Source organism: Mobula birostris, chromosome 7 (assembly GCF_030028105.1).
Source record: "Mobula birostris isolate sMobBir1 chromosome 7, sMobBir1.hap1, whole genome shotgun sequence".
In the NCBI taxonomy this organism is placed as follows: domain Eukaryota; kingdom Metazoa; phylum Chordata; class Chondrichthyes; order Myliobatiformes; family Myliobatidae; genus Mobula; species Mobula birostris.
Genome location: NC_092376.1, coordinates 140827598 through 140855094, shown reverse-complemented (window position 1 = coordinate 140855094; position 27497 = coordinate 140827598). Strand labels below are relative to the sequence as shown.

At 42.2% G+C, this 27497-nt stretch overlaps 1 long non-coding RNA gene across 1 annotated transcript; it reads left to right on the top strand.

Annotated features, from left to right (window-relative positions):
- Positions 1 to 8: 8 nt before the first annotated feature.
- LOC140200459 (uncharacterized) lies at positions 9 to 25942 on the top strand. Its single transcript, XR_011886635.1, has 3 exons — positions 9 to 116; positions 6393 to 6515; positions 22035 to 25942. It is a non-coding gene; the product is annotated as an uncharacterized lncRNA (long non-coding RNA).
- Positions 25943 to 27497: the final 1555 nt, after the last annotated feature.

Genomic DNA, 27497 nt, shown 5'->3' with positions numbered 1-27497 from the left:
CATCACGTTCTCCTGCGTCCAACAGGATCTCCAGTACGTCAGGGCAACGTACTGTATGGCCCCGGAACTTCCAGCAGGAATCGATGTTTCAGAGGAGCTGCTGGTGATCTTAGAAGGTTACTTATAAGGAGAGCATTTGTTTTATTCACTTGCCACAACATTAGGTTTTATGTTTTGTTTTTTTTTGTCGGGAACGTTGTCGGCGAGCCCGGATTGTAATGGAAAATTAACTGCAGTATTCTCGCAAAAAGTCTCGATAATCTGCGTTGAGGGGAATGTTAAATCTGTAGTTCAGTGTTCTTCACCCCACAGTGTTTTACTGGAAAATTGTATGATGCTTTCACTGATTTTGAGCTGTAAATGTGAAAAGGCTTGCGGAAGTTCTGCAGGCCGATATCTAAAATCTGTAAAATATGTACTTTCCGACAATAATGGGTTATGAGAGATTTGTTTTTGCAGTTCAAACGGGTTGAGGTGGCAAAGCAGTTGACATCTGATGTTAATACGCTTCATAGTTTCTATAGATAATTTATCCACTTTAACATATCCATGTCATTACCGCATCGTGTGAAATAACCCTCCCGCCATTTCATGAATGTTCAGTTTCACGAATAACATTTGCCATCACAATTATAGAAATACGCGGTTGCAAACAATGTTGTGGATCGCTGGGGGGGGGGGGGTCTTACAAAATCAAAGTTGTCAAGGCTATTTAAATAAGAGCTTTTTAACCACAAGGAAACAAAAGCATGTATCTTGAAAAACGACTAACAGTGACACTTTTAAAGTCAGTTAACGACCTGAATTCAAATACCATAATGGTTAGTAAATTAACTTCGCGGGAGTGTTCGCATCGAGCACTTCGAGTGGATCTTAAAAGACGGAAGGAACATCTCACAGTATATTTAGCAACTTTTCCACATTGATCAAGCTCTGTTGACATTGCTTGTGTTTAATTTTAAACCATTTTACTTTCTATCTCTCTTTATCTTTTAAAACATCTTTCTTAACCTCTTTCTTTCTGTACTTAATCCAACACTGAATTCACTCATTCTAATTTGCACATTTCAGTCTTATTACCTACAAGCTGCAGTTTCTTGGCCTTTTCCCCTTAGAAGCTGGATGCTTTTCTCCTTCACTACAATGTTATCAGCTGGCATTTGCAGCAAGTTGCAATCTAATAATGCAAAAATTTGAACAGCTCAAAGCAAGCATTCCTAACTATGATACTGTTGGAACATTTGCCACATCAAATTATGGGCCAGTAAAATGACAATAGTAAATCAGACATTAAGATGAAAAGAGCATATTGAAGGCTACTTTAAGAGTCATGGATTTGTGGTGTTTACTCTTTGGTAACAGGCACTAAACATTGCTTAACCAGTAAAGCAGGCAGATATCATGATTGTAGCAAAATAATAAGACAAATAGGATCAATTACAGAAAAGACAACAGAGGCAACCTTGAGGTTACAAATAGACCTGCAACACAAAATAACAAGTCAAAAAATAGAATTGGCTGGTGATACCCTGATGAAGAAAAAAAACACCTTAGGCCGGCGTCTGGGACATTGTGAATAGCTGGGTCAAGGGCATTGTAGAGTCATAGTCAGATTCAGGAAACAAACCTTTCGGCCCAGCTCGTCAGTCCCAGCTATTTGCGTCAATTTGGCCCATATCCCTTTATGCATTTCTTATCCATTACCTGTTTTATGTCTTTTAAACATTATAATTGTACCCGTCACTACCACTTCCTTTGTCTGCTCATGCTACCTACACCCACACCACCCTCTGTATAGTAAAGTTGTCCCCCAGGTTCCAGTCCTGATGAAGGGTACCAGCCAAAACATTGACTGTTTATTCCATTTTATAGATACTGCCTGACCTACTGAGGTCCTCCAGCATTTTGTGTGTATTGCTGCCTTTAAAACTTGGCTCTCTCATCGTATATCACTTTGACAATGACTTCGATGGCTTGGACAATGTGATTATTCACAGACTTTGAAGGGAGACAGTTCAGAGGAAGTGTCTGTCATTTATTTAGATAACATAATCACTTCACAAAAGTTTAGGATTTCATTTGTATCACCAGAATTGTCCACAAAGAAGGTAAGACTTGACACAGGTAATGCAATTCTGATTATGTCTTGCAAAGGCTATATAGTGGAGGCTGAATAAGATCTGAGGAAGATTTCACTCTCTTAAAGACTTCTAATTACAGAATTGCTAAATGGACTGAAACAAGCACAAATTGAGTTGGGTACATTGAGGATGTGAACAACAGGAATTCTGCAGATGCTGGAAATTCAAGCAAGACACATAAAAGTTGCTGGTGAACGCAGCAGGCCAGGCAGCATCTCTAGGAAGAGGTGTAGTCAACGTTTCAGGCCGAGACCCTTCGTCAGGATTCGTCGACGTTTCAGGCCGAGACCCTTCGTCAGGATTCGTCGACGTTTCAGGCCGAGACCCTTCGTCAGGAAGGGTCTCGGCCTGAAACGTCAACTGCACCTCTTCCTAGAGATGCTGCCTGGCCTGCTGCGTTCACCAGCAACTTTTGAGGATGTGAAGATGATTTGAAGGTGTAAAAATCTGATGATGTGTACTAGACATAGACTTAATCAGGTCAGCTCAATCCAGCATGGCTGGGATGAAATGCAGTGGAGCAAAAATATAACTGAAATAATTGAATATCAAGAAGATAATTCAGGATGGGAAAGTCCAAAGAGAAGAATTCTTGACTCAAAATCTGTTAGGAGGAAAGAGTTAAGATTTAGCATCAACTGCTTGTGAGAGTGTGAGTCAGGATTAAAGGTGGTGTGAAAACAGAGGGACAATGATGGATAGCTTCATGAAACAATTAGAGATTGTTTTGTAAATTTAATACATAAAAACAAATTGTATTAAAAGATAGGTGTCTGAAATGATGCGAGTCTTAGTTCTTACTTTACATTAAGCGAGCGAGGTATGCACTTACATTGCAGCATCATGATGTATACAATGCATTTACTTTTACATATGCATGTGTATATACATATATACACACATACATACACATATACACACACAAATACATACACATACACACACACAAATACATGCACATATGCACACATACACACATTCACATACATACACATTTACACACACATACATACACACATATGCACACACACACATTCACATACATATACACATATACACACATATACATATACACACACATGCACACATATACACACATACGCACACACACATACATACACGTATGTACACACACACAAATACATATGCATATACATACATTCACATACACATATAGACAAATACACACACATGCACACACACATACACATGCACACACATATACACAAACATACACATATACACACAAATACATACACATTCACACACACACACACACTCACTCTTCTTCGGTTGTCCATTGAAATCCGATGACGATGTCCACTCCTTTAACGGTGAGATCTTTGATGACTATACAGTCCTATCCTGGACCCACAAGCTCTATTGCAGGTGGGACATGTATATGTGGTAGTAGTAGTGGTGGCAACCATGGCTGCATTTCTCCTGGCTCTCTCCTGCTGTCTTCTGGTTGTTCTTTCCATCTCCAGAATACGAACCCCGTCCCTACACAGCTGTTGCCAAGTGGTACGGTCAGCAGCAACATCCTCTAGGTCCTCGGGTCTGATCTTGCACTTCTTTAACGCATTCTTCATCTGATCCTTATAGCGCTTATTCGGCCTTCCAGCTGAGCGTCGATCATGATGTAGCTGGCCGTATAACACTCTGCGGGGTAGCCGACATGGGGGCATCCTTATCACGTGCCCCAGCCACTGCAGCTGACGCTGGGTGATCGTGGCCTCAATACTCCTGCAGTTGGTCTTTACAAGTATTTCAGTGTGAGGCACTCACTCACGCCAGGTAATTCCCAGGATGCGCTGGAGGCAGTTTATGTGAAAGCGCTCCAAGGACTTGATGTGATGGCTGTAGGTTACCCAAGCTTCACAGCTATAAAGGAAGATGGTGACACAGACCACTTGGTATATGGCGACCTTTGTGGAGGGACGAAGGCTCCTGTTCTGAAAGACTCTACACCGAAGTCTCCCAAAGGCAGCTGATGCCTGTTTAATGCGGCTCTGGATGTCGTTGTCAATGCCGCTATCCTCAGAGAGAATGCTCCCCAGATATTTGAAAGATGGCACTACTGACAGCTTTTCATCACCAACAGTGAAGGCAGGTAGAGTGGATGGGACACTGGTTCTCCATTGGCAAACCACTTCTGTCTTGGTGGTATTGACAGTCAGACCCATCCTGCTGTACGCTCTCACCGCCACAGCAAGGACAGTCTGAAGATCCTTCAGAGTATGGGCCACAAGAGCACAATCGTCTGCATACTGCAGCTCCAGGACCCCCTCTCTACGGAGTTTGGTGGTTGCGTGGAGCTTCCTGATGTCAAAGAGGTTGCCATCTAATCTGACGTCCACTGCCACGCCGCTGCTGTCTTCAATCTCATTGTGGAAAAGCTTGGTAACACACAAGAGGAAGATGTTAAAGAGCACTGGCACTAGTGCATAAATACACATACACACACATACATACATACACATACACACATATACATACACACATACATATATACACACATACACACACATACATATACACGCATATATATATACACACACACACACATGTACATACACATATACGCACACATACACATACACATATACACACACATACACATACACACATACATAGACATACACACCCACATACATACACATATACACGCACACACACATATACACACACATGCATTGGGTAACATCTTTCCTGACAAGGGGGATCACTCTGCTTAGCAGGTGAGACTTGAGGCTGTGAAACAATCTCAAGTCTGGGATCCTCGCTGTGGTGGTTGTGGGAGTTGACTCTGGGACTGCAGGAAGTGGTTTTGACAGTGGTAGCAATCTTTCTTCTCTAACAATTGACTCTGCTCTCCTCAATATGTTATCTCCATATGATATCAGATGTCATTTCCACTGTTTAGGAGAGTGGTACAGTTCTGACTTAATCTTTCCAAGTAGTCAATTTTGATCATCTCTGTAGTCCCTCACCTGGACTGTTTGTCCAGGAGTGAAACATTGAGCTTCCTTGTTTGAGGAGGCTTCAGTTTGTCTCAGCTGTTTGTCTTGCATACACCTTTGGAGATTGGGCGGAGGCTATTGAGGACACTTCTGGCCACTTTGTAGCTGCATCCACCACTACAGGAAAGTTCTGCCCATGAATAGTCCAGCAAGAGCCACATGGATCCTCTGTCAGGGCAACGCAGGTCATTCTCAGGGATGGTGAGGCACTGCTCTTTGCATCTTCCGGATGTGTTGACATCCTGAACAGTGCATAGCAAGCTGCTTGATATGCTGAGCTATTCCAGGCCACCAGATTGAAAAGGTCAGGTTGTTGGGGCCAGAGGAGTGGGACGTGCCAGTGTTCAGCTTGGTACTCTGTGAGGTTTACTGGTCTCTGCTGTGCTGAACTGAGGCTGTGGCTTGCTCCTGGAATGGCTGCAGTGATGACTGGCTTCATGGCTCTGAACTCACTTTCATGAACTTCAGTTCTCGATGTTATTTGCTTACTTTTATTGTTTTGCACTATTTGTTTTTTACTGCACATTTGGTGTTTAATGGTCTTTTTATTGGATTCTATTGGGTTTCGTTGTTTAGTGGCTTCCTGTGAGGATACAAATCTCAGGTGTGTACATAGTATACATACTTTGATAAGAAATGTATTTAGAACTTAGAACTTTGAGCTTGGAGATGATCGGCATGTGGCTCCTCCAACAGTTTAGTTCTCAGCTTGGATGATACAACTCTCAATCCTCACATAAGGCAACCACTGTCCAGGGCAAGCTTTTCTGGGTGCTGGTAAAAATGGTGGAAATGGAACTTCTGCTGCACATTCCAGCCGTTTTGTGTGGCCATGTAGACCCGAGACATTGTAGGGTCTTTCCTGGTTTCCCTTTGGATCATTTCTGCCATAATAGGGAGACTTCCGATTTGTGTTAGGGAGAATATGTCAAGAGGGGCGTCACTTTTTGTAAAATTTCCTAGTTTTCTCCTGTTCCAAAGGTAAACAGGACAATCCATGAACATTTTGATGATTAGTTGTCCTTGCTCTTGTAACTGTGTCCTCCAAGAAACAGAGCCCATCTCTGCATTCTTGATGCTGCTTCTATGGATTGAAAATGGGCACCAGTGGTTGATATCAGTAATGAGGGTAAACTGTCTCCCATACAAGTACTGTTTGAAACATTTACATCTCAAAGCAGACTCAAGGCCTGTCTGTCAGTCTGTGCGTATTTTTGTTTCTCTGCAGATGTAAGGGAATGTGATGCAAGGGTTATCACTTCTATCACTCATATCATGTGACATGACGGCACCTATACCAGAAGACGAGGCATCACAGTCAAGCTTCGCTGGACAACGTGGATCATAATGTGTGAGTACAGTGTCTGAGGCCATTATTTCTTTTAGCTTTTTGAAAGCCACCTCACACTGCACTGTCCATTGCTGTTTCTTCCCGATTTGCAATAACGAGTTCAAGGGGTGGAGCACAGTATCTGTGTTTGGCAGGAACCTGTTATAGTGGTTGACAAATCTTAAAAAGGACTGCAACTCTGACATGTAACTCTGACATGTTCTTTGGCCTTGGAGCATCCACCACTGCTTGAATTTTCTCAGCACACTTGTGTCATCCTTGTGTGTCAATAGTGTGACCACAGTAAGTAAAGAATTCACACTTGTTGCATTGCGCTCTGAGCCCATATTTTTCTAATCTTTTTAACACTGTATTGAGGTTTAGGAAATATTCCTTGTCATCCTCACCAGTAGCAATGATGTCATCCAGGTAACACTGAGTGCTTGAGCAGCCTTGCAGTACCTGGTCCATTGCTTTCTTGCAGAGTTCAGGTGTGGGTGCTACTCCAAAAATAAGCTTATTACAGGGATAAAACCCTTTGAGTGTTTATGGTGAGAAATACTTTGGACTCTTCACCATTTTCACCTGTAGGTGGGCCTCAGCTAAGTCCACTTTGCTGAAGTGCTTTCCTCCAGAAAGATTTGCAAAGAAATCCTCTATCCTGGTCAGAGGGTATTGATCTACTTCTAGTCCTGGGTTGATGGTGACCTTAAAATCACCACAAATCCTGATAGACCCATTCTTCTTGGCTACTGGGACCACCGGCATTGCCACCCAACCTTGGAAAGAATTCCTTCGACCTCCATGAGATTAGCTCACTTAACTGCTTTATCACAGATGGTACAAGGAACTGGGTGGACCTTGTAAAACTTGGGTGTGGCATTTTCATTTAACACTATTTTACCCTTGATGTATTTGAGTTTTCCAGTGCTATCCTTGAACACTGCTGTGGCATCATCCAGTTTCTTTCTTAATTTGCTTTCAGTTGGCAGGGAATGTGCATGTAAATGGTGGCTGGATCTCCAATCGTGCCCCACAATACTGGTCCTCCTGTTCTTACCATGTATTCAGTAGTGGATCAAATACGTTGTATAATTTGTATTTTTGATAAAAGTTATCAGATTCTTTCTTAAATCTTTTGGGGACAATTAGTTGTGAACAGGTCATGCAATATAGTCAAAGTCATTAAGGCGATTATTTGAGGCAACAATTACAGAACAGGATTTGAAACTTGATGCACCAGAAGCCTACCTGAAAAAGCAATCAATTGCACGGTACCGGAGTGTTAAGTCCAACTTGCAGTGAAGGGTTCAGTGAACAAAGAGTCCAAAATATTGAGTAAGTTCATAATTGGTTGAATTTGTGACTATATTAATATAACCAGTTAACATACTGCTTAACAACTTTATAAGCTTTCTTTTTCATAGGGGAACTAGGGTACCTTTAAGAACTGATTTGTGTTACGTGGTACGAGTCTGTTACATTGTTGTCTCCACATTCTGAAGTTCACTTTAGTTACAGCCTTCATTAAAGGATGTTCTGTTCTAGCTCCACATCAATCGGGCTGCCTTTGTCTGCAATAACAAAAAGGTAACCCACAGAAACTATTGTACAGACACCAACTGAGCCAAATCTGACATATGAGACAGTACAGCAGAAGTCACATTCTATAGTAACTCTGGCAGTGAGTGCTGCACCATCTTCCTGGACTTTAGCAGCTTGAACAATTTACTTCTGCTAATAACAGATGTTGCTGTGTTTTTGACTTTCAGTTTAAATTCTGAAAAATGCTCAACCAGGCGAATCATCAGAAGGTTCGGAGTGTAAGGGAAGGGTTTTAAAAGCTCATCACTAGTTTTCACAAAGAATTCCTTTTAATGCAGAAAATGGAAAGTGATTCACTTCTATTAGTATTTTGTTTTGAAGTCACATAGACCATTGCAATGAAATACCTAGTTTTTAAAAACTAATTTCTGATGGCCAGTTTGATAAGTGTTCTGTTATGTACTCAGTATTGATATTTTCAATAACTTGGTTTCAACAATTAATGAATTATTTTTATATATTTCAAGAAGGTGGTGTAAATGTAGGCTGGCAATTTTCTTTTTTGTCAGACTCCTTAATGTTGATGCTGTCATACAAAATTATAAGGGTATATTTTTATATGTTACAGTTGTTACTGCTGCATGTATTTATGACCACAATAGTGTTATCCAAGAACATTCCCATCCTCACTGACTGCAGTACCCAGAATATGAGTGCTAAAAAAATAAGGCTGAAGCATTTGAAACCATGTTCAGGCAGACGTGCTGAGTAGATGCTCCATCTCTGCCTCCTTTTGAGATCCCTACCATCACAGAAACCTGTTTTCAATCAGTTTGGGTCACCTTATGTACTACTAAGAAATGAATGAAAACGTGGTGTACAATAAAGGCTGCATGTGCAGACAACACCTCATCTGTAATACTGAAGATCTGCGGTCTAGATCAAGCAGCACCTCAAACCTATCTCTTCCAATATAGTTACAGCACATCATTGTCCTCAACATCTGCTGTCTTCAAAGGGATCCTACCATCAAACATATCTTTACCTTCCCCCCCACTCTCAACTTTCCACAGGATTCACTCTCTCTGTGATTCCCTTGTTGATTTGTTCCTCTCCACTGATCTCCCTCCTGGCACCTACTCCTGCAAGTGGGACAAGTGCTTCTTCACCTCCTCCCTCACCACCATTGAGGTGGCTTCTTCACCTCCTCCCTCACCACTATTCAGGGCCCCAAACTGTCCTGCCAGTTCTCAGATGTGGTTGGGGTCAGGTGGTATGCAGTGTGCCTGGATTTATTCACGTTTAACAAGCACGAGTGGAGGAAAAGAGTGTGACCATTATCCTTTAAGTACACAAGTCCTTATATAGAGTAACATAATGATGCATAAGGGGCACTGTCATTTTAGCAAATTTTAATGGGTGGGATATTGGATTTTTTGAGATATTGAATTTTGGGCTATGAACTTTGGCCCTTAAGAAATAAGATGTTTTTGTGGTCAATTTTGACTGCTTTGCATTTTTTCTCCTTGATTTCTCCCAAGCTATTGTTATAATTATTTAACCATATTGTCATAATTAATTAAAATGTTCTTAAAAGAAATCCTCCTTGTGGAAATTCAGTGGAAGATTTGAAAACACAAGGTGTATGAGTAAGATCAACTGTATTAGAAGGCTAAATGTCTGCTTTTCAGTACCATACATTAACTTGAAATTATCTACCCCTCAAGTTGTGATAACAGACCAGATGATACAAATGTACATGCAAACTTGATTACCTTAAATGATAAATGGTTCTCAGCAATTTCATGATAAAATCATATCATGGAACTAAATGAAAAATGTCATAAAAGGTTGATCAATCAGAAAATTTTACTGACTGTAGCTGTTTAGATTTCTCTGGCCAACATTGCAGGCATTGTTGTGTTATATGGGGCTGCTGGGAACAGACCCAAATGCAAGACACAGACATTGAAGTACAAGGAACAGGACTTGACTAGAGTAAGGACGTGACAGAATTCAGGCAAGGAGCAGGGACAAGAATGCAGAGTTGGGCTAGGGAAAGCAGGACCAGGACTAGGAACCATGGACTAGGAGACAAGGCTTGGACTCCGAGCCCGAGACTGGGCAAGGACCCAGAACCTGGGTCTTGCCTCAGGCTCGGACCCCGGAACCAGGCAAGGACATGACATGGCTTGAGGCTTGGGGTCTTGGATCTTGAGCTTGGCTGGGGATCCTCGAGGCTTGGGTTCTTGGAGCTTGGCTGGGGATCCTCGAGGCTTGGGTTCTTGGAGCTTGGCTGGGGATCCTCGAGGCTTGGGTTCTTGGAGCTTGGCTGGGGATCCTCGAGGCTTGGGTTCTTGGAGCTTGGCTGGGGATCCTCGAGGCTTGGGTTCTTGGAGCTTGGCTGGGGATCCTCGAGGCTTGGGTTCTTGGAGCTTGGCTGGGGATCCTCGAGGCTTGGGTTCTTGGAGCTTGGCTGGGGATCCTCGAGGCTTGGGTTCTTGGAGCTTGGCTGGGGATCCTCGAGGCTTGGGTTCTTGGAGCTTGGCTGGGGATCCTCGAGGCTTGGGTTCTTGGAGCTTGGCTTGGGATCCTCGAGGCTTGGGTTCTTGGAGCTTGGCTTGGGATCCTCGAGGCTTGGGTTCTTGGAGCTTGGCTTGGGATCCTCGAGGCTTGGGTTCTTGGAGCTTGGCTTGGGATCCTCGAGGCTTGGGTTCTTGGAGCTTGGCTTGGGATCCTCGAGGCTTGGGTTCTTGGAGCTTGGCTTGGGATCCTCGAGGCTTGGGTTCTTGGAGCTTGGCTTGGGATCCTCGAGGCTTGGGTTCTTGGAGCTTGGCTTGGGATCCTCGAGGCTTGGGTTCTTGGAGCTTGGCTTGGGATCCTCGAGGCTTGGGTTCTTGGAGCTTGGCTTGGGATCCTCGAGGCTTGGGTTCTTGGAGCTTGGCTTGGGATCCTCGAGGCTTGGGTTCTTGGAGCTTGGCTTGGGATCCTCGAGGCTTGGGTTCTTGGAGCTTGGCTTGGGATCCTCGAGGCTTGGGTTCTTGGAGCTTGGCTTGGGATCCTCGAGGCTTGGGTTCTTGGAGCTTGGCTTGGGATCCTCGAGGCTTGGGTTCTTGGAGCTTGGCTTGGGATCCTCGAGGCTTGGGTTCTTCGTCTTGAAATGCGGAGGCTGATAACTCAGAGACTGGAGCTGAGAGACAGACTGGGAACTGAACATCAACTTAGAGCCAGGACTTATCCTTTGACAAGCCAGGACTCATCTTTAACACAACACAAACATGAGACAGGACAGAACATAGACATAGAGCCAGGACTTATCCTACGACAAGCTGGGACTCAACTTCATTTCCACACCAAGGTGGGACAGGTCTGTCCATCAGGTAACGACAGAATGGCCAGACTTACCCAACAGAGGCAAGGACAAGACAAGACAGGTCCCCCCGCAGGACAACGGCAAAACGGCCTGGCTTACCCCACAGAGGCAAGGACAAGACAAGACAGATTCCCTCACAGGGCAACAGAAAAACAGCCTGGCTTACCCCACAGAGGCAAGGGCAAGAGACAGATCCCCCTGCAGGGCAACAGCAAAACAGTCTGGCTTACCCCACAGAGGCAAGGACAAGAAGAGACAAACACCAAAGAACAACAGACAGTTCCATCTCTGCTCCAGGGAAGCTCCGAGTCTCAGTTTGGCCAGCAACCTCAGCTGGCTACAGAAACAGCCAGATCCCTACCTAGCTTGGAGTGTCTGGCAGTCACTCAGCTGGCCTGGGAAATAGCCAAATCCATACTGCAAAGACCACTCCAACAAGTGGCAACAAGGCTCCATGAAGCAGTGGTCCTCCAACCAGGCCTAGAGATCACAAATGATTTCACTAGCCTTCCATCAGCAGATTGCTCTAAGGGGGACTGACAAGACAAACCAGCAACCCACAGTCAATCCCAAGGGTACTTATATTGCAAGCCCAAAGATGGGAATCAGGTGCCTTTGATTTAGTCAAACAAGGGACAGCTGGAAGACAAGGAGTCCTGAATCCATGGACCGGACTGTGAACCGGAATGCGGACTTCATGGACCGGACCGTGACATGTTGCGCCTACTTGAACATATTGAGGTGGTGAGGAGAGAACAGAGGCGTGGCAGGTTAACCTGTGTTGGATTGGGAGATGACTGCTACAGGCTGGCTGTTCCATCGGCACTGCTGTCTAGTGTTCACTACCTGGAAGACAAGCTAGATTGCTTTCATCAGATAGCGGCAGATAAAGAACTACTGCATGCTTGTTCTTGCAGAAACGTGGCTGCTGGACAACATCCCATGCATTATTAATCTTCAGGCCATGTCACTCAGGGACTTGTGCTAATATTACTTTGTGACAGTATGTGCTGTCATAACTATATGTGCTCTGTGCTATGTTTGACTGTACGTACTGTGTTTTACACCTTGGCCCTGGAGGAATGCTGCTTTGTTTAGCTGTATACATGGTGCCCAAGAATTCCTTGGGCAAACTTGAAGACCAAATTTTAATCATGTTTAATCATATTACATGTCTATCCACTTTTCTGCAGATCATTGAGAGCATAGTCCCAAAGCAGATAAGATAAGACTGTAAAAATAATTTGATATTTCTGAAGATGATCACATTTGTATCTTCATATCTCAGTCATCTTTATTCATGTCTGTCTTCTTCAGTGGATTCTAGCAGCCCACAATCTTTTGAGTGAGGCACAATAGGCTTTCACGAAATAATGTTGGCAGTATTTGATAAGACAAGGGAATTCTAATGAAAAGCTATGGTGATAGTTGATTCATTTTTTTTGTATACCTGTGTAAATCTTTGCGTCAGCTAGTGAATATCATTGTTAGCCTTTTTATGCATGTACTCCAGTTTCTAAGGGTGAAATGTTAGAAGGGACAATGAACATGAGAAACATATTGTTTAGAGAAATACTCACCAACATGCTGCTCCTGAAGAATTGTGATTAAAGTACAATTTATGGGCTTTCCTGTTTTGTGTACGGTAAATAAACTATGCATAATTTAAAGGAAGTCTGATAGGTTGCTTTACAAAGGAAATATAAATTACCTAAACATACAAATAACCCATCTATCAATCTTGCCACTTTGCATTTCATTATTAATTGCTGACATGCCATCGGATAGACAGTGGATTCCTGTTAATTGGGCTACCGATTGATTGGGATAGCCGCTTATCTGGGATAACTCCAGGAGAAGTGAAACTAATTGCGAAAATAGCCAGAATTCCCTTCATTTATTTGGGATACAATGCCACTTAATTGGGACTAAGGACTGTTGCCAAACAGTTTCTAACTCGCGTCAGTTGTGTGCACTTGTACGGTTGTTAACATTACACTGTACTTAGAGTGAAAAGTTTTCAAGTAGTATCAGTTGTGTGTGTGTAGAAATTACAGAGATTTTTGCAACTGATAGTGAGAAATAAGCAGGCAATTCGGAACTGTTTTGCTGTCACTGCAGTTTCAAGCGCTTAGGGTTGGAGATGCCCGAAATGGTTGCAAGTAGAAATGAAATGATTTCACTACTTGAACTATTTAGGAATTACAAAGAATTTTAAGGCATCAACAATTATCTTGAATGTTACAGTGAAAATGGAGATTTGGAGGATGCAGTTGTTGAAAAGATTGCATGAAGACGGTCCATTATCTGCACTAGGTATCTGCGCTGATTTTATTAATTTACATCCAATCTAAAGAACACAGCAGTATACAATTCCTCCGTCGATAACTATTAAGAACTAATACACTGTTTTATAGTACTTTAGATGTTATTGGTAGTGTTCTAATTTGTTCTGTGTTTCATTTAAATACATAATTTTTTACTCAGTTAAATGGTAGTTTGTCTTTTTTGTACCTTATTAACTCTCCATGTAGCTTTAGCTAATTGGGGCAGCTGGGCCAAAATGTACTGTTCCCGATGTGTCCCAATGAACCTGAATACAGCTAAAAAAATTCCTCCTCATCTCTGTTCTAAAATGGATGTCCGTATATTTTGAGGCTGTGCCCTCTGGTCCTGGACTCACCCACTATAGGAAACATCCTCTCCGCATCCACTGTATCTAGCTCGTTCAATATTCAATAGGTTTCAATGAGATCCCCCCTCTCCCCCATTATTCTCCTAAATTCCAAATGAGTGCAGGCTCAGAGCCATCAAACACTCCCCGTACATTAACCCTTACATTCCTGGAATTATTCTCATGAACTTCTTCCAGACCCTCTTCAATCTCAATACTTCTATTCTTAGATAACGGGCCCAAAACTGCTGACAGTATTCCAAGTGTGGTCTGACCAATTCCTTATAAAGCCTCAGCTGAAAAACTTTTGATTTGCTGTTTTATATCATTGGCTAGCTTACCTTCATATTTCATCTTTGCTTTTGTATTCTTCTTCTCTCAAAATGAATGCTAACATTACATTTGCCTTCCTTACCACCAAATGAACCTGCAAGTTAACCTTTAGGGAATCCTGCACTAGGACTTGCATGTCCCTTTGCAGCTCTGATTTTTGAATTTTCTCCCTGTTCAGAAAACAGACTATGCCTTTATTCCTTCTACTAAAGTCCATGACCATACACTTCCCTACACTATATTTCATCTGCCACTTCTTTGCTCATTCTCCCAATCTGTCTAAATGCTTCTGCAGACTCCCTGTTTCTTCAACACCACCTGCGTCTCTACCTTGTCTGCAAACTTGGCCACAAAGCCATGAATTCCTTTATCCAAATCATTGACATGCAATGTAAAAAGAAGCGGTTGTAACACTGACCCCTGCGGAACAGCACTAGTTATCGGCAGCCAACCAGAAGAAGGCCCTTTATTTGCCTCCTGCCAGTCAGCAAATCTTCTATTTATGGTAGTATATTTCCTGTAATCCCATGGGCTCTTATCTTGTTAAGAAGCCTCATGTGTAGCACTTTGTCAAAAGCCTTCAAAAAATCCATTGACTCTCCTTTGTCTATCCTGCCTGTTATTTCCTCCAAGAATTCCAATAGGTTTATCAGGCAAGATTGACAACCTCATCCTTAATAATGGACTCCAACATTTTCACAACCATTGAAGTGAGGCTAACTGGCCTATAATTTCCTTCCTTCTGCCACCCTCCTTTCTTAAAGAGTGGAGTGACATTTGCAATTTTCCAGTCTTCCAGACCACTTCAGAATTTAGTGATTCTTGAAAGAACATTACCACAATCTCTTGCCTCCACAATCTCTTCAACTACCTCTTTTATAACCTTGGGGTGTAGTCCATCTGGTACAGGTGACTTAACTACCTAAAGAGCTGATGGCTTCCCAAGCACCTTCTCCTTAGTGATAGCAACTACACTTCTGCCCCTTCACACTCTTGAATTTCTGGCATTTTGGTGTCTCCCACAGTGAAGACTGATGCAAAATACTTATTAGGTTTGCCCGCCATTTCTTTGTCCTCCATTACTATCTCTCCAGCGTCATTTTCCAGTGGTCCGATATCTACAATCGCCTCTCTTTCACTCTTCATATATCTGAAAAGGTTTTGTTATCCTTTTACGATGTTGGCTTGCTTACCTTCATATTTCATCTTTTCTTTCCTAAGAGCTTTTTTTAAAAGTTGGCTTCTGTTGGTTTTTAAAGTTTCCCAATCCTCCAACTTCCCACAAATTTTTGCTCTATTATTTGCCCTCTCATTTGCTTTTACTCTGTCTTTAACTTCAATTGTTTGCCATCCTCCCTTTAAAATACTTATTAATCTTTAGGGTGGATCTATCCTGCACTTTCTGAATTACTCCCAGAAACTCCAGCCATTGCTGTTATGCTGTCATTCCTGATAGTTGTTCCTTTCCAATTAACTTTGGCCAGTTCCTCTCTCATGCCTCTGTGATACCCTATACTCCACTATAATAATGATACATCTGACTTGATCTTCTACCTCTCTAACTGCAGGAAGAATTCTATTATATTATGGTCACTGCCTCCTAATAGTTTTCATTATCTTAAACTCCCTAATCAAATCACAATGCTTAATTCAGAGCAACACACACAAAATGCTGAAGGAACTCAGCAGGCCGGGCAGCATCTATGAAAAAAAGTACAGTCGAAGTTTCGGGCTGAAACCCTTTGGTAGGACTGGAGAAAAATGCTGAGGAGTAGATTTGAAAGGTGGGGGAGGGGACAGAAACACCAGGCGATAGGTGAAACTTGGAGGGGGAGGGATGAAGCAAAGAGCTAGGAAGTTAATTGGTGAAAGAGACAGAGACCATGGCCATGGAAGAAAGAAGGGGGGGAGTTGGTGGGGGGAGAAGCACTAGAGGAAGGCAATGGGTGGGCAAGGAAATAACATGAGAGAGGGACAAGGGGAGGAGAAATAGTGAAGGTGGGGGGGGAGGCATTACTGGAAGTTTGAGAAATTGATGTTCTGGTGGACGGAGCATAGATGCTTGGCGAAGCAGTCTCCCAATCTACGTTGGGTCTCACCGATATACTAGAGGCCACACTGGGAGCACCAAACACAGTACAGTACATGACCCCAACAGACTCATGGGTGAAGTGTCGCTTAACTCAGAATTGCCTTTCCCTTAGTGGGCTCAACCACAAGCTATTTTTTTCCCAAAAAAAAGCCATCTTGTAGTCAATCTACAAATTCTGTCTTGGGACTCAGCACCAACCTGATTTTTTCAATCTATCTGCACGTTGAAATCGCCAATGACTATTGTAACATTGCCTTTATTACATACCTTTTCTATTTCCCATTGAAATTTATACCCCACATCCTGGCTACTGTTTGGGGCCTGTATATAACTCCTATCAGGATCTTTTTACCCTTTGCAGTTTCACGAGTCTGCCCATATGGATTCTACATCTTCCGATCCTATATTACTTTATTCTAAGGATTTGATATCATTTTTAAAAAAAATCAACAAAGTCACCCCCCCCTCCCTCCCCCCGCCCACCTGCCTGTCCTTTTGATGCAATGTGTATCCTTGGATGTTAAGCTACCAACTATGATTTTCTTTCAGCCACGACTCAGTGATGCCCATAATGTTGTACCTGCCGATCTTTATTGGCTTGTAATTCTGCTACAAGATCATCTACCTTACCCTGTATGCTACATGCATTCAAATATAACAGTTGCAGTCATGTATTCATCACCCTTTTCAATTTTACCCACCATGTTACACATCAATTCATCCTACTGACTGCAATTTTTCCCCATTTCTGCCAGTTCTTCCTCACAGTCTCACTACACAATGCATCTACTTGTTTACCAACTGTGCCATCCTCAGTCCTCTCACTCCAGTTCTATCCCCCGCTATCTCTGTTTAAACCCTCTCCAACAGCTCCTGCAAACTTGTCCTCAAGGATATTGGTTTCCTTTGGGTTTAGGTGTAACCCGTCCTCTTTGCACAGATCATACCTTTTCCAGAAGAGATCCCAATTGTCCAGAAATCTGAAATGCTGGCCCCTGCACCAATTCTTCAGCCACACATTCATCTGCTAAATCATCCTATTCTTGCCCTCATTGGCATGTGGCACAGGAAGCAATCCAGGGATTACTACCCTAGAGGTCTTGCTTTTCAGCTTTCTACCCAACTCCCTATATTCTCTTCACAGGACCCCCTTTTCCTACATATGTCATTGATGCCAATTTGTAGCATGACTTCTGGCTGTTCACCCTCCCCGTTTAAAATGCTGTGGATCCAATCTGAGTCATCCCTGACCTTGGCACTTATGAGGCAGCGTACCACATGTCCATAGAGTCTTCTGTCTGTCCCTCTGACTATGGAATCCCTATCCCTACTGCACTCCTCCTACCTTTCCGTCTGTGCCGGAGCCAGGCTCAGTGCCAGAGACCTCGTCACTGCAGCTTCCACTGGTAAGTTTCTTTCCCTCCCACCCCAACAGTATTCAAATTGGTATACCTAATACTGAGAGGAACAACCACAGGGGTACTCTGCACTGGCTGTCTCCATTTCCCATCCCCTTGTCCCTCTCTGACCATCACCCCATTACCTGCCTCCTGCAACTTAGGGGTGACTATTTCCCTGTAGCTCCTATCCCTGACCTCCTCATTCTCCCATATGAGCCTGAAGGTAATCAAATTGCAGCTCCACTTCCTTAACAGGGTCTCTGAGGAGCTGCATATTGATGCATTTTTGCAGATGTAGCTATCAGAGGGACTGGAGGTCTCCCAGAGTTCTCAAATATCACAAAAAGAACATACGACCAACTCTGGACCCATTCTCAGTACACTAGCTATATGCTAATAGGCAAAGAAAGAGAGAAATAAAATTTAATACAAACTTAGAAACTCCACCTGTGCTTGTCCAAGCATATTGTCACTCAACCCTGTTGAATCAAAGCCTCCCACTCTAATACTGGCCCTAGTATAACCTACTGCACGAATGGTCTAATGCTTTTCTTCTTCACAGTTCAATACCCACCATTTTTCTTGCATCCATGTGTCTATCCAAGAGTCTTTTAAATATTGCTATTGCATCGACCTCTGGCACCCCACCCAGCAGTGAATTCCAGGCACTTACCACCCTCTGTGTGACAAAACTTACCTCTGACATCTCCTCCAGCTTTCCTCTATTCATCTTAAACAGATACTCTCTTGAATTGGTCATTGTTGTCCTTGAAAAGGCGCTGGCTGTCCAGTCTATCTATGCCTCTCATAATCTTAACAGAACTCCATCAATCTGCCTCTCATTCTCCTTCACTCTAAAGAGCAAAGCCCTAGCTTGCTCAACCTTGAACTGGCGAGCTTATCTGTGGTAATGATTGTATTTAGCTTGTGTGATGCCTTGAATTTACTGGTCCCAGGTACATTCATGTTCCAGTAGTGGCTGGATTTGGATTAATTGGGTTAAATCTGATGTCCCTCAATCTTATGTAAGGTGAATGTATCAGTCTGATTTCTTTAGTATTTTTAACTCTTGTGACCTTTTACATTTTACTGTTATAGTTGTTGTCAAATTTTGCAAATGCAAGTTCTAATAAAGAAACTCAGATTACCATTCTACAGACATGACTGAAGAAATCACCAAAAGAGGGAGAAATAAAGATTTGGAGTTTCATACCTAAAATTATTTTAATGTAACAAATTCTACAGAACCAATGAGATTGACAAATGCTAAATAATAGCTGAATCATTCTGAGGTCAGCTATCTTACTCCTCTCTGTGTATTCCTCTAATATCCTCCAAGTTAACCAAGTATTGGCTGTGAAACACATAAGCACACTTCTTTACCTCCTAACTTCAGTTCTTTGTTGGCAAAGAGATTTCACAACAGGAAGTGAATGCTGTAGGCTTTGGCCTTGATGGCTTGTCTGGTATTCCTTCAGTTTCGTTTTTGTCAGCCTTCAGATAAGCCCTTTTCTCAGCATTTCTTTGGACTTCTAGGTCAATTTGAAAAGACATTGAAGGCAATTCTTTGGATACTATAAGCCTACAAACAAATACAATGAGAGAGGCTGCTGTTGATTGTGTCACATGTCAGGGAGAATTTGAGCCTGGGATTGTGTTGGATGAGAAATTATAAGGACAGGATTTAGGTTAATAGGCATAAGAGTTAATAAAGAGATACATAGATTTGGAAAGATGAAATTTGGTATAGCTTGGTGGCAGGAACAGTAGGAAAAAAGGAAAGAAAAGTTTGTTGGAATTGAAAAGAAAAGTGATTTTGCAGTTATTAAATTGATTTAAAATTCTGTGAACCCATTTCCTGCAGTCTGATTGAATTACAATATTTTTGAAAATAGCTCTATTGATCGAAGTAACTGATTTCTCTTGAAAAGTAAATTATTTGGCAAAGCTATCGCAATCAAGACTTAAATATACATGATTTTTGTGTGCTATGAATAGATAATTTTACTACTTTATACTGTTCTATTTAGCTTTTAGAATCAGCAACGATAAGAGTTTTATACTACAATTTGTCTTACTTATTTGAAGAAGATCCCATATCATTGCAGGATATTTCTATTTCCAGATCAGCTGTAGACTTAAAATATAATCTCCAATTGTTTTATAGTTCTTTCTAAATGCAGTATAAAATGGTATAACTTGTCTTTCCTGAGATAATTTAGAGTCTGCAAATTGGCAGAAGTCCTATTGAGAAATAATTTCTGACCTCCTTATAAGACTGCCAAGAAACATTATTTCTTCTCATTGACAGGATGACTTTCTAAGAAAGATAATAGGCTCATGCACATCACTAAAAAGCAACTGTGCATTTTAGAAATTTCTGAAGCCTCTGTCTCCTTTAGAAGTACAAAGCAGCAACAGATGGTGTGACAACGTAGATGGAGACCCATGTCACTCAGGAATTGCTGTCACTAAATTTATATCAAGTGTGGAGTTAAAATCAACTATGGCTTCCTTACCTTTATCAAATTCAAACTATAGCTTTGTCAGTTCCTTCATTTCTACTAGTAATTACATCTCTAACAATTTTCTTATTTCTTTTAACATTTGCCTTTTGCAGCTGTCTGCCATGCTTCAATTATTACCTGGCAAAGCACCTGTAGTGCCTTCTGGAATACATCTCAAACCCCCAACTTTATACTGATTACACACCATGAGAGTAGGATTGCTATGATCAATTTATTGATTGGTTTTCTTGCCACTGTTTCATAAATACCCACTGTCTAAACTTGAACTGTAATGCAACCTTGAGCATGTTTGGTTGCTGAAAAAAAATAGCACATGTTCCAGACTTACTTTGCAAGGCTTGCAACTTTGTTTTAAAGTTCCACCCCGGCTTTAAGTAAAGCTAATAAAAGCTGATTAACTTGCATTGCCAATATGGACTTTATGTACAATTAGCCAAGTGAGTGGGTGAATAGCTGGCATTCACATATTGAAATGGCGTGGGCACTAGATTTATTTGGCATGCTGTCAGTTTCTTATACTGTATTTCCTTATCTTGTAAGTAAAGGCCATTGGTCCCATTGAGCTTATGCTGGCACTCTTAAACCCTATTGATCATATAAACCTCTCCATTTCTTCTTCTCCTTCTCCCTCTCCCTTTCCCCACACTGATTCTCTTATCATCCACAGGGTAATTTATAGTAAACACTTCAACCTACTAATACATTTCTCTTTGGAATTTGGGAGGTTACTCAGGGAAATCAATGTGATCTGTCAGACATGCAAATGCTACACAAAAGGACCACCAGAGGTCAGTGTTGTTGAAGCTGTGAATCAGTGCCACAATGTACAGTGCTGCTCTCTTGCTGGTAATGCAGGTTCTATTTAGATGCTTTACACTCCAATATAGATGTGCTCAATACCCAGTCTGATTGTTAAAATCAGGTTTGTATTTTGATGCACACCATATTTGTCCTGTAGGAGTCCATTCTACAATCATCATTACTCCAACCTTCCCATTGCTTCACCACTGTTCAATTTTACAACACTTCCCTAGAAACAACTTGGTTAGCATCCCACTTATCTCACACCTCTGGATTTGTCAAGATCAGAAATTAATTTAACCAAACCTGCTTTCCACCCAATTTATATGCCCCAAATGAAAACAGAAAATGCTGGCAATACTTAGCCAGCTTAGTTTATCTTGGATGAAGGGGGAAGGATGCAAGGAAAGAATTAACATCTTAAATTATTGACCTGTCATCAGAGTATGTTATCATTCAAAACCTTATCAGTCTGAAACATTAACTCTGCCTTTCTCTTTCCTTGGATCCTGCTTGATCGGCAGAGTTTTTCCCAGTATTTTCCAACCTTATTTCCAATTTACAATCTTCAGAGGATATTTTTGTTTGTATTAGCTGTTTATTCAATTTTCCAAGATGTAACTCAGTGGATAAGAAACGTTCTGATCTGGGGATCAATTTTAAAACGTTATTAAGATGTAACCATTAACATTACCTCTGACCTTTTCAGTGTCAAAATTGCTAAAGTCACCTAATATTATTTTTGCATAGCTTTATGAACATTTAACAAATGATGATACGTTTTTAATCTTCAGGACATCACTGCAGGAGTTCCTCAGGGAAGTGTCCGAGGACCAACCATCTTCAGCTGCTTCATTAATGACCCTCCTTCCATGAAAAGATCAGAAGTGGGGACATTCGCAGATGACTGCACAATGTTCTGTACCATTTCACTGACTTCTCCAGTGCGTTCAACACCATCCGCCCTGCTCTGCTGGGAGAGAAGCTGACAGTGATGCAGGTGGATGCTTCCCTGGTATCATGGATTCTTGATTACCTGACTGGCAGACCACAGTACGTGTGCTTGCAACACTGTGTGTGCGACAGAGTGATCAGCAGCACTGGGGCTCCACAGGGGACTGTCTTGTCTCCCTTTCTCTTCACCATTTACACCTCGGACTTCAACTACTGCACAGAATCTTGTCATCTTCAGAAGCTTTCTGATGACTCTGCCATAGTTGGATGCATCAGCAAGGGAGATGAGGCTGAGTACAGGGCTACGGTAGGAAACTTTGTCACATGGTGTGAGCAGAATTATCTGCAGCTTAATGTGAAAAAGACTAAGGAGCTGGTGGTAGACTTGAGGAGAGCTAAGGTACCGGTGACCCCTGTTTCCATCCAAGGGGTCAGTGTGGACATGGTGGAGGATTACAGATACCTGGGGATATGAATTGACAATAAACTGGACTGGTCAAAGAACACTGAGGCTGTTTACAAGGAGGGCCAGAGCCGTCTCTATTTCCTGAGGAGACTGAGGTCCTTTAACATCTGCCGGACAATGCTGAGGATGTTCTATGAGTCTGTGGTGGCCAGTGCTATCATATTTGTTGTTGTGTGCTGGGGCAGCAGGCTGAGGGTGGCAGACACCAACAGAATCAAAAAACTCATTCATAAGGCCAGTGATGTTGTGTGGATGGAACTGGACTCTCTCAATCAAGGTGGTGTCTGAAAAGAGGATGCTGTCTAAGTTGCATGCCATCTTGGTCAATGTCTCCCATCCACTACATAATGTACTGGGTGGGCACAGGAGTACATTCAGCCAGAGACTCATTCCTCCGAGATGCAGCACTGAGCGTCATAGGAAGTCATTCCTGCCTGTGGCCATCAAACTTTACAACTCCTCCCTTGGAGGGTCAGACATCCTGAGCCAATAGGCTGGTCCTGGACTTATTTCATAATTTACTGGCATAATTTACATATTACTATTTAACTATTTATGGTTCTATTACTAGTTATTATTTATGGAGCAACTGTAGCGAAAACCAATTTCCCCCAGGATTAATAAAGTATGTCTATGACTATGACTATGACTATTTGTGACTGCTCAGATAGTGAAGCAGTTCATATCCAAATGCAGCAGGAACTGGACAATATCCAGGCTTGGGCTGACAAGTGACAAGTACCATTCGAGCCACACAAGTGCAGGCAATGACCACCTCCAACAAAAGAGGCTCTAACCATTGTCCCTTGACATTCAGTGGCATCACCATCTCTGAATCCCCTACTATCAACATCCTGGGGGTACCGTTGACAGGAAACTAAACTGGTCTAGCCATATAAACACTGTGGCTACCAGAGCAGGTCAAAGGCTAGGCATCCTGCGGCATGTAACTCACCTCCTGGCTCCCCAAAACCTATCCAATGTCTACAAGGCTGAGGTCAGGTGTGTAATGGAATACTCGCCACTCGCCTGGATGAGTGCAGCTCCATCAACAGTTGAGAAGCTTGACACCATCCAGTACAAGGCAGCCCACTTGATTGGTACCCCTTCTACAAGCATCCAATCCCTCCACCATCGACGGACAGTTGCAGCAATGTGTACTATCTACAAAGTGCACTACAACAACACACCAAAGTTTCTAAGGCAGCACCTTCCAAATCCTCGGCCACTACCATCATGAAGGACGAGAACAGCAGATACTGGGGAACACTACCACTTGGAAATCCCCCTCCAGGTCACTCATCATCCTGACTGGGAAACACATTGCCTTTCCTTCATTGTTGCTGGGTCAAAATCATGGAATTCCCACCCTAACTGCACTGTGGGTGTACCTGCACCTCAGGGACAGCAGTGGTTCAAGAAGGCAGCTCATCACCACCTTCTCAAGGGCAACTAGGGATGAGCAATAAATGCTGGCTTAGCTGGCGATGCCCACATCCCGTAAATGAATTTTAAAAAATCAGCTCATGGTGGTCCACACAGAAAACTACCATCTCCTTTCATATTGATTAAGTAGGGCACTTAATTAAATAATCCAGAATGAAAAGTATGCGTATTAGTAACAGTGACCAGGTAACTTTTGCATTGCTGTTAAAAACCCATTTGGTTCACTGGTAAACATGGAACAAAATCAACCATTCATAACTGGCCTGCAGTGACTCCCCAGCCAGAACAATGTGGTTGACTCTTACTTGCTCTGAAATCACTCGTCAAGCGACTGAATTCAAGAGGAAGTCGGGATCGGCAATAAATGTCAGGATTGCCAGCAATACTGACATATTGTGAGTGATTGAAAAATAGTACATCTTGAAAGGACCTGCCTTAAAGCAGCCTTTCATAAAGTTCACAATTCATATGCTAACACAAAATGTAGTAATATTGTATGTGCATTGCATTCCATTCTGAAACTGGGCATCATTGACATCAGTTAAACAGAATTTTAGAAGCAGAGTTTCACTTGCACACATCACATCTTTCATTAGATGCACATACATTTCTACCCCAGTCTGTTTTACTTGGAGATACAGTGCAGAATAGTCCATTTTGGCCCTTCAAGCTGCGCGGCCCATAAACCCCGACAATTCCCAATTTAACCATAAGACCATAAGACAAAGGAGCAGAAGTTGGCCATTCGGCCTATCGAGTCTGCTCCGCCATTTTATCATGAGCTGATCCATTCTCCCATTTAGTCCCACTCCCCTGCCTTCTCACCATAACCTTTGATGCCCTGGCTACTCAGATACCTATCAATCTCTGCCTTAAATACACCCAATGACTTGACCTCCACTGCCGCCCGTGGCAACAAATTCCGTAGATTCACCACCCTCTGGCTAAAAAAATTTCTTCGCATCTCTGTTCTGAATGGGCGTCCTTCAATCCTTAAGTCATGCCCTCTCGTACTGGACTCCCCCACCATGTGAAAAAACTTTGCCACATCCACTCTGTCCATACCTTTCAACATTTGAAATGTTTCTGTGAGGTCCCCCACAATTCTTCTAAACTCCAAGGAATGCAGTCCAAGAGCGGACAAATGTTCCTCATATGTTAACCCTCTCATTCCCGGAATCATTTTAGTGAATCTTCTCTGTACCCTCTCCAACGTCAGCACATCCTTTCTTAAATAAGGAGCCCAAAACTGCCCACAGCACTCCAAGTGAGGTCTTACCAGCGCCTTATAGAGCCTCAACATCACATCCCTGCTCCTGTACTCTATTCCTCTAGAAATGAATGCCAACATTGCTTTCGCGGTCTTTACCACCGACTCAACCTGGAGGTTAACCTTAAGGGTATCCTGCAGAGGACTCCCAAGTCCCGTTGCATCTCAGAACTTTGAATTCTCTCCCTATTTAAATAATAGTCTGCCCGTTTATTTCTTCTGCCAAAGTGCATAACCGTACACTCTCCAGTGTATCGCAGGACAATTTACAATGACCAAAGACCCACTAACTAGTATTTGGACTGCGGGAGGAAACTGGAGCACACGGAGAAAACCTATGGGGAGGATGTATAGGCTTCTTACAGATGACATCAAACTGAACTCCAAACTCTGACGCCCCAAGCTCTAATAGCATCATGCTAACTGCTACACTACCCTGATGTCATTGATAGATTGGCAAATGTTGATGAAGGCAAATAAACTTGTTTTAAAGTACTTGGGATCCTTCTTATCCATCTGACAAGCTACATTATGGTTAACAATACATGTGACTGCAGCTCTCCTCAAAGCCATGTATTAGGAGCTCTTGCTTAGTGACAAGGGCTTGGGCTTGTGACCACCTGAATCATGAAGTGGGAGTGTTAACCAAGGGTAAACCTTGAAAATAAAATAGCTTTTGTCTATGAAATACTAAATATAAACAAAAACTGTATTCTCTGCAGTTTTAAACTACTTTATTACACCATCAATACTTAGAAGATTATTTCAGGAGTTTATGAAAACCCTAGCCAGATCAAATGACCTTGTATTTGAATTAGATGATAGAGTACAGCTACCACCCATTTAGTCCAACTAATCCTCAAGCCTCCTCTGTTTTCTCTTTCCCCTCATCCTTTCACCATTATAATTTCATATTCCAATTATTCCTCAGTGTTTTTGCTGAAGTTCTGTATGTAGTGCGCTAGTTAACGGAGTCTCTGAAATTATAAAAATCTTCTGAGCAAAAATCTTCCAATAAGGAGCATTTGGTTCTTCCAATCACTCAGACACAGAAGGGAGTAACGTACTAATATTTCTGATTTTGGATAAGACCATCATAATCAGACATTTATATGTCACAGTTCTTCATCATGCATTGACATTGTCCAATTATATTATTCTGAAAAATAAAGTACTTAATTAGATTAGATTAGATTAGGTTATGAGGACATGCAGTCCTCTTGTCATTTAGTAATGCATGCATTAAGAAATGATATAATATTCCTCCGGTGTGATATCACAGAAACACAGAAATTACCTATATATACAGTATATTATGATATAATAAGATTATAAAAGCTGCTATATTAATACATTATCTCTTCCCTTTACATATTAGCAATTTTATCATTTCCCATTCCAGCATTAACATTTCCATGCACTACATATGATTGGGACAGTTCATTTTCTTGCCTCCTTTATCTTGTGACTTCACACCAATCATTGCATAATCCAGGTAGATAAAGTATTTCCAATTTCTCTCAGAAGCATAGATGGCTCTCCAAAATTCTCACATAAAACTCACCCAATGTCCCAAACTCAAATACAGTATGCCTCCTGGCACTGGTCCCTGTGGAATACTATTAAATACAGATCTCCTGCACAAATAAGACCCTTGAACCACTACCCTCTGTCTTCTATGCGCAAGCCAGTTCTGAATCCAAACAGCCAATTCACTGTGGACCCCATGCATCTTAATCTTCTGGATTAGCCTCCCATGGGGAACTTTGTCATATGCCTTCCTAAAATCCACGTAGATAACATCCATTGCCCTACCCTCATCAATCTCTGTCATCACCTTGTCAAAAAACTCAATCAAGTTGGTAAGGCACGGCCTGCTCCTGTCAAAGATATGCTGGCTCTTCCTAATTAGGCCATGGGTTTTCAAATGCTCATATATCCTAACCCTAACGATTTTCTCCAGCAATTTCCCTACTATTGACGTGAGACTCACAGGTCTACAGGTCCCAGGATTTTCCCTTGTTCCCTTCTTAAATAGAGGTACAACATTAGCCACTCACCAGTCCTCTGGGATCTTGCCTGCCCTTCCAATCAACTTTGGCCAGCTCTTCTCTTATACCT